This window comes from Octodon degus, unplaced genomic scaffold (genome assembly GCF_000260255.1).
Source record: "Octodon degus isolate 3935 unplaced genomic scaffold, OctDeg1.0 scaffold00330, whole genome shotgun sequence".
In the NCBI taxonomy this organism is placed as follows: domain Eukaryota; kingdom Metazoa; phylum Chordata; class Mammalia; order Rodentia; family Octodontidae; genus Octodon; species Octodon degus.
In genome coordinates, this window is record NW_004524906.1 from 1,069,224 (window position 1) to 1,077,409 (window position 8,186).

The 8,186-nt window shown below is 37.9% G+C and overlaps 1 pseudogene; it reads right to left on the reverse strand.

The window, feature by feature from the left end:
* Positions 1–1,412: 1,412 nt before the first annotated feature.
* The window catches only part of LOC101571210, a 48,005-nt pseudogene continuing 41,231 nt past the window's right edge, over positions 1,413–8,186 (reverse strand).

The following is an 8,186-nucleotide window of genomic DNA, read 5'->3' on the forward strand; positions in this document are numbered from 1 at the left end:
GAATGAGTTAACTTGCTCAGATGGACCCTGCTGTGATTCCATTGATGGGTTTCCACCTGCACATAAAGGAGATTTCAGACTAGGAACGGGGACCTGCTCAGAGGAATGGTTGTCAGAAGGAGCTTGGGTATTCTCACAGGCAGCAAATGAAGATCCTCGGGCTGGGTACTGGTGCTCTCTCCTCAAGGCAGACTCTGTTTCTCACTAGGTGGTAGTCTGTTTCTTCTGTTTCTGAACCATTTGTGCAGAAGGAATGAAAGAGAGACAAAATTAACTGTAATGAATGCTAGATTTTGCAGAACACCTACTATGAAGTTTTAAATTGTCAAAAAAAATTGTAGGTCATTTAAGCCTAAGCATTGCCAGCAAGGAACTCTCTGACCTTGCAAGGCAGTTGAGTGAGGTCCATGCTTCCTTGGTTTGCCTGTTATTATGGAGAGCTTCAGGAGTGTGCAATTGTGATCACCCAACTGCATCCATAGCTTCCATGGGCCCTTCTTCTTGTGTAATCCCACGTTGGAACCTCCTTCTGTTAGCTGTTTAGAAACTATTTATACCTCTCAGCTTGCAGAGAGCACGGGCACTGTGAACCACATTGCCACCATTAAATATTTCTAGCTATTGTAAATATAAAAATTATTTTATATAATTAATAATTATATAAAGTTCTTTCTTAATTAAGAAAGAACTTTTTAATGTTGGCACAGATGTATGGTGCCACATGCTGCACAACATAGACCCCAGGCTTCCTTCTACTTCAAACTTCTGTAACCTACCTTGTATTTTCTACCACTTTTAATGTGATTACTTTGCATATTAAACCTAACTTGTACATTGAAAATGGCCATTCTTGGGGCAGGGGAGATGGCTCAGTAGAATAAGCGCTTCCCTGGCAAGCTCAAGGACCTGAGTTCAATCCCTGGTTCCACAAAAAAGAAAGAAAAAAAAAAATAAAGAAAGAAAGAAAGAAAGAAAGAAAAAAAAAAGAAAAGAAAATGGCCCTTCTCTGGTATAAAACTGCTTCCCTTCCAATTTTACCTATATTACTTTCACAAAAGTCATATCTTCCATTGACTGAAGTACGAAATTCTAGCACTCATTTCCTGTTCTCTCACACTGGGTGTGCCCAAATGAACAGCAAAGCATTAGCTCTGACTCCATAATATGTCATCTTTCCATGCTGGGAAGTTCCTCTGTGCAGCCCCAGAGTCCCTATTCTGAATCACTGGAATAGCTACATAGTGCATTTAGAGAGCTGTGTCACAGGAATCTTTTCCTTAACAAAAGGCACATATAATGTATGCATACCACTACATTAAATTGAATAAAAATGACTCTAAATATCACAGACAATGGAAATCCATAAAATTTTACCCATTCTTTTCACTTTTCTGAATATAGCTAAGCAGAGCTTAAGGAACTGGACTTACACTGACAACATAGATATCACAATGAATTCTATTAGCCAGTCCCTTCTTCTCTGCTAAGTCAGGGTAAGGATTCTCTTCCAAAAATTGTTTCAGAATCTGTAAATCATCAGCTGTAAACCTGTGTCGTGGTCTTCCTTTTTCATTTTTTCTTTCATATTGTGATACTCTGCCTGCATTCTGATTATTTTCTTGTCCTGAGCATCCTGGAAAATGTGCAAGAGAAAGAAAATCAGGAGTGAACAATAGCAAACAACCAAGGAAAGAAATGGCCTACAATTTGTACAGGAAGCCATATACTCCACTTAGGACTACTGTAAGTATGAAGAGACTAAAACCCTATCTTTCATACTGTGAAGCTAAATAGAGATAATTAACACATGTGTGGTAGCATGAGCCAAAACTATCATGCCTGGGTTCTGAGATACAAGAATAGCTCATTCACCAGCAGAAATGCCGGGGAACTGTAGTCATACCCATTTTCAGATGATTAAATTCAGTAATCAGTGAAACAACATTATGTATGATTTTCAGAGTAACAAAGTATTTTTAGACATAACATAAATTCATTCACTATAAACAAGGGGACATGTACTTTACAAGTACTCAGACATGTAAAGATGCCTACCATCACTAAAGGCAATCTACATCAATTCCACAGGCTCCAAACACACCTATCCCTTAGGATAGCTACTATGTTATACAAGCAGAAAACAACCAATGTTGAAGATGTAGAGAAGTTGGGATCCTTGTGGGCTGTTGTTAAGGCAATATGGTTTAGCTTGTATAGAATATGCCATGACACATTCACAAAAATATTAAAGATATTATTTATTCCATGAACTGTACTTATGTGTGCTACTTATAGGAATCACATTCATAGAGATGAGATTATGAAAATGGTCCTTCCAAGAACTGAGGAGAGGGAGGACTAAGGGTCAACATTAAATGCCACAATGTGAATGTACCAGACTGGGGAGATGGAATGAGCCTGTCTGTGATGACTGGCAATTGTCATGGTAACGCTGAGCCTGAGCAGGCTGCTGCACAGGGTGTTGCCCAGTGTTTGGCTGCTGTTTTGATATTCTGCATACTGTTCAGGGGCCCTCTGTTCTTCCTGCTGGTGATCCATTCCCTGTCCACTGAAATCATAATGGGAATGGAAGGAGGGGGCATGCTGGCTTTGTCCAGATTCAAAAGAAGCCCTGTCAAGGTACTTTCAGGAGCTGTAGGACAAATCAAATGGCTGGCAAGGGGCTGAGAGAAGGGCTACTTTCAGGGCTACCTGTATATTCTGAAGGAGAACCTGGTCCCATGACCATGACCTTGGCCAGGAATCCAGATGAGCCAACTTGTCCAATTGGAGCCCTCCGTGTTCCTTGGGGAGGAGACTGAAATCCACTCTGTGGAACCTCTTATTGAGGAAAGTAGACCTGCTCAGCAAGACGCATGGTGAATGGAGCTGGGCTGTTCTGGTCAAGAGGACTATTCTGGTCAATAAGGACTCTCGCTCTCACTCTAGGTGGTGGTCTGGCTCTTCTATTTTGGAACCAATTCTAAAGAGAAAGAGAAAAGGGTTTTTTATAATGTACTTTGATTATTTTAAAATTTTGTGTATGTTACTATTTTCTTTTATACCATCAAGTTGAATTCTTTTCACATTTTTATGGAAATATGTAAAACAAAATTACATAACAAAATAATAAGAAAATAAATATTGTTAATATGTTGCATATTGCTATCTTTAATGTAGCTACTTAGAATACAAAATATGAGTATAAAAATTTCTCCAGTGCATATTAGGTCAAATCTTTTTATAATGAACTAGGAGATACTTATGCAATAATTAACTTGCATTTTCTTTCTTTTTTCCTTTCTTCCTTTTCTCTTCCCATTCCTTTTCCCATTCTCCCATTCTCATTCCTTTTCTCTTTTAAACAAGTTCTTCCCATTTGACAATATCTAGTGTACACTTTAGACCATATGTAACTGAAGGAGCAAATGAGAAAAATTTTATTTTATTATTTTTTTAATTCTTTAAATAATTTTATTGAGAAACAAATAGCAATGAAACAGTTTCAAAACAGGTCAGTAGGACAGTTACAATAATTAATACATTGCATGTTGTTGTCTTCATAGTGGTTATTAATAGTACAAGATGCAGACATGAAATCCTGTCCAAACACTATTAGTACAAATCTTCCTTCTCACTGAATTAAGAGAAAGTAGCTGTATATCCATCCTATTTTGTATATACAGATACAAAATGGTCCTTCATTTGTATCCCCTTTTTTTGGGTACTTCCTTGCCATTTAAATATTGTAGATGCATGAATTTATAAAAATAGAAAGGTATAACACAATTAAAAGGAAAGTGAGAACTTAAGGATTAAACAATGAAGAGAGGGCAAGGAGAAAAGCTAAGAAACATGATAGGGGCAAAACGACACATTTACATGCACAAGATGGTTAAGGCAATGATCCTGAAAATCTTCAGCATGTTTTTGAAACTAGCAGTTAATTGATAGAATTCTTACCCTGACTAACTATATATGCTGGTACCTGTGAACTAAGCAACTGCACTGAAGATAGCAGTGTGTAATACTAAGATCATGCTTGGAATGCCTGTCATTCTAGTCTTCTAAATACATACTGCTTTCCATGTCGTATCAATTATTGCTATACTGTCTCTCAAGTAAAATTTCTTTCAAAGAAGAGTAATAAATGAAAACAAGAGACAAGAAAAAAATGTCATAGGACTGTCCTATTTTATTATTTCATTGTATCTCAGATTTTATTTACTCTTTCAAGTCATTGCACTATTGATATAATACAATGTTTACACATGAAGGTCTGATTTATTTTGCTTATGATGATGGTTTCTAGTTGTAACCATTTACCTATAAAAGCCTCACATTTATCTTTTCTATAGTTGAGTTACTCCACTGAATAAAAGTACTGCATCTTTTTTATCCATCCCACAGCTGATGGGTATTTGGGTTGTTTCCAAGGTTTAGTTATGGTGAATTGTGCTGCTAACTCTTGGTTTCTAAAAAAATCTTACCATGTACTTATGTAGTTAATGTAGTTAATTAAGAACAGTCTATGGCTTAGTTTAGACTCTGCTTCATTACTAATGAGCTTTCTGACCTTCAGAAGGCAGAAGCAATGGTGGTCACCATTTTGGTGGCATATGTCATTATAAGAACTTAATGTGTGTACAAGTTTGCACATACAACTCTACCCAAAGGTTCCAGTGGCCCTTCTGACTGTGCATTCCTAGGATTTCAAAAATCTTTCCTGTCCACTCTATGCAATGTAAAATGAACACTGTAAAACACATTGCCGCATCTTCATGTATTTCAGTGATTGTAACTATAAATGGTGAAAATATAATTTCATATATGCTGCTTCACTGAAAATAATGCAAGACCATCCAAAAGTTTTACAGTTCTCCTGAGATTGTGAGGTTCCACATGTTGGACAAGATCAACCCAACCCGTTCCTCTTATGCTTTAAACTGGAATAGCTGACCTCTTAATTTCTATAACTTTTGGATAGAAAAGTTAGATGTATGAAACTATACAAGCTTCAAGCTCTCCATAATGATATCTGGAAGGATTAATTTACATAACAAAGTTAACACATCCAATGAAAAATGCCTAGTGTCTCTGATAGAAAACTACTCTTCTTCAAATCACCCTGTATTATTTACCCCAAATGCAAAACTTCCATTGGCTAAGGCAAGCATTTTTCTTTTTCTTTTCAAATTCTTCTCTCATGTTGTACACATTTGTATAACAAAGCACTAGCTCTATCTGCAGAATCCATAGCCTTGCACTGCTGTCTGTTCCATAGCTTAGCAGCCTCTATGAAATACGACAGCTCCTATTCTGGAGAAGTGTAACAGCTGAAAGCCAGTGCATGTTTCCAAGCTTCTCTCTCAGAAATTTTGTGTTTAATAAAGTAATGTATAATGTGTATATAACTAGATTAAAATGAAGGAAAGTGATTCTCACGGAATGTCACATATAACTGAAAGCTAAGAGACTATAAAGTCTAGAGTGTTGGACTTACTGGAATGGCAAATGCATCATAATTGATTTGACTGGCAAGTTTCTCCTTCCAAGTGAAATCTGAGTAAGGATTCTCCTGAAAATATTGTTTCAGAATCTTTAAATCATCATTTCTAACTCTGTGTGTGGGTCTTCCAATTCCATTTTGTCTTACACGTTGTGTACTTCTGTTTTCATTACAGTTATTTTCTTTCACAGAAGATCCTGGAAAATGGTGAAAGAGAAAGAAAAGGAAGCGTGAATAACAGTAGCATCCAAAGAAAGAAATGATCATTTGTTGAGTAATCATACATATACTAAGATGTAGAATTTAAAGTCTGCATCACAGTTATGACTCATGAAAATACCAATAGATGAAAACTGTATATTTTAGTTTATGAAGACAAAATGAGGCTACTAACCCATTGTGTGGTGTCATGGGCCAAAACTACCACTGTTTCAGATTCTGATGAACAAGTATGACTTGGTCACCAGAAGAAAACCCAGGGGAATTTAATGACACTCCTCTGAACATTAATTAATTAACTGAAAAATTCCTTTATCAGTGAAACAATGTTGTTTCTGATTCTCAAAGGTTTTTCTTTTTCTGGAAAGGGTCTCACTATGAAGTTGGAACTGGCCTTGTGCTCACTTTTGTAGCTTCCAGGCTGGTCTTGAGCTCAGTGATCCCTTGTCTCCACCTCTGGAGTGATGGAATTACAGGCATGCTCCAACCACGCCTGGTTCTGTGGCCTGATTAGTCCTCAGATTCTGGGTTCCCCAGGGCATGTAGGTTCAGGGATCAAATGTCAGACCTTGGGCTTGCAAGGTAGGTGCTTATGCCTCTGAGCTATCTACCAGGCCCAGTATTTTTTACCCATGTCCTAAGCCCATGCACTACAAAGCAGGTGACACTTGAAGGAAGCCACACACACACACACACACACACACACACACACACACACACTGATTTGGTGTTGTTAATCACTGAAATGATTAACAACACCAAAATGAACTCCACAGGAAAATACATTCCACTGCCATATCCCTTAGCACAGCTCCTACTGAAAAAACAGAAAGCCACTGTAGCTGAGGTTGGAGCAAAATTGGCATTCTTATAGACTGTTGGAGGTAACAACAAATGGTTGGGATTTACAGAAAGAAATATGGAAGTTTAGCAAACCCCTTACAATATTATACTTTGCAGGGACTATATTTATGTGACTTAGCAGCAGTGGTTAGATATGTAGACAAAAACAGTAAAACTGTGCTTTCAGAAACTGAGGAGACAGATTAATAGGAGGCAATATGTACTAGTTTCAATGACAATGCACCAGGTTGGAGATGGAAAGAGCCCTTGTGAGGATGGTGGTAATATTGACACTACGGAGTCATGGACCACAATATTCTGGAGCTCCACACTTAAAATGGGCAAGATGCTCTGCTTCCTGCTCTGGTCTACCATGATAAAAACAAATAATAATCCTAGAACATACTAAATTAAGAGAAGATCTGAAAATATATGCATGTGTTTTCAATCTGAGTTTGGAATAATTGCAGACACCACCAGGTAACTAGCTGCAATGCAAATAAAGGCATTAATCCTTCAGAGGTTGGAGCTACCATATCTTATTTCTAAAGTACAAAACTCTCAACAGGGCTGCACAGGGTATTAAGTTCCTAGAAGAAGACCATAAGGAGCACATTCAAATCATAGCACTGAGCTTCATTCCTTTGAAAGTTACCAGGAAAGCTTCAGAAAGTGACTGAAAGCTATATTTATTATAAAGTTTTCATCATGATTTTTAAATAATATATAAACTTGAATCTAAACCAAAATTTAATTGACAATTTTAAAGAACTACTTGCTAATGAAATCAGGAACTAGAAGGGAAGATGTCTGCCTGCCATATGTAGGTCTAGATTCAGCAAACAGGAAGCAAGAGAGAAAGAGGAAAGCTACCACTAAACTCTAGAGTTATTAAAATTTATGCTGGTAAATTTCATGCTGTTTGACCATAACTTTAAAATATATGAATGAAAGAAAACAAAAATGAGGGAGAACACATAAAAAGAAGTAATTCATTGAATGTGTGTGAAAATATACTTTGTATAACTTTAAGGGTAGAGTTTCAGGACATTGATATCTAAACCCATCACTGTGTAGCTGCGGATGAGAGACTTTGGAGGTGTACAGTGTCACACGGTGGGCACGCAGCCTGTAACCTGTAACCTCAGCCATCATGCATTGAATTTAGGCCTAGCTGGGACTACACAGAGAAAGAGGGAGAAAGGGAGACAGACAGTGCTTGCTTACAAATGATTTTAAAATTATTAGCTTCATTAAAATTTATAGGGGCCATGGGGGGCTGGGGAGATGGCTCAGTGGAATAAGCGCTTCCCTGGCAAGTGCAAGGGTCTGAGTTCAATCCCTGGTTCCGCGAAAAAAAAAAAAAAATTTATAGGGGCCAGCCAAATAGCTCAGTGGATTAAAGCACCTGCTTAGGCAGATGCAGAAACCAGGTTCAATCCCCAGTCTGCCCCAGATATGTAGGCCAGCCCTTTGGGGTGCGTTGAGATGACGATTGAGCCTAGGTGTGGTGGCGTGAGCCTGTAATCCCAGCTCTTGGGAGGCTGTAAACAGGCTGATCACTAAGAGTCCGATCTACACAGTGGGACCCTCTAAAACCTGTAGACCCTGCACA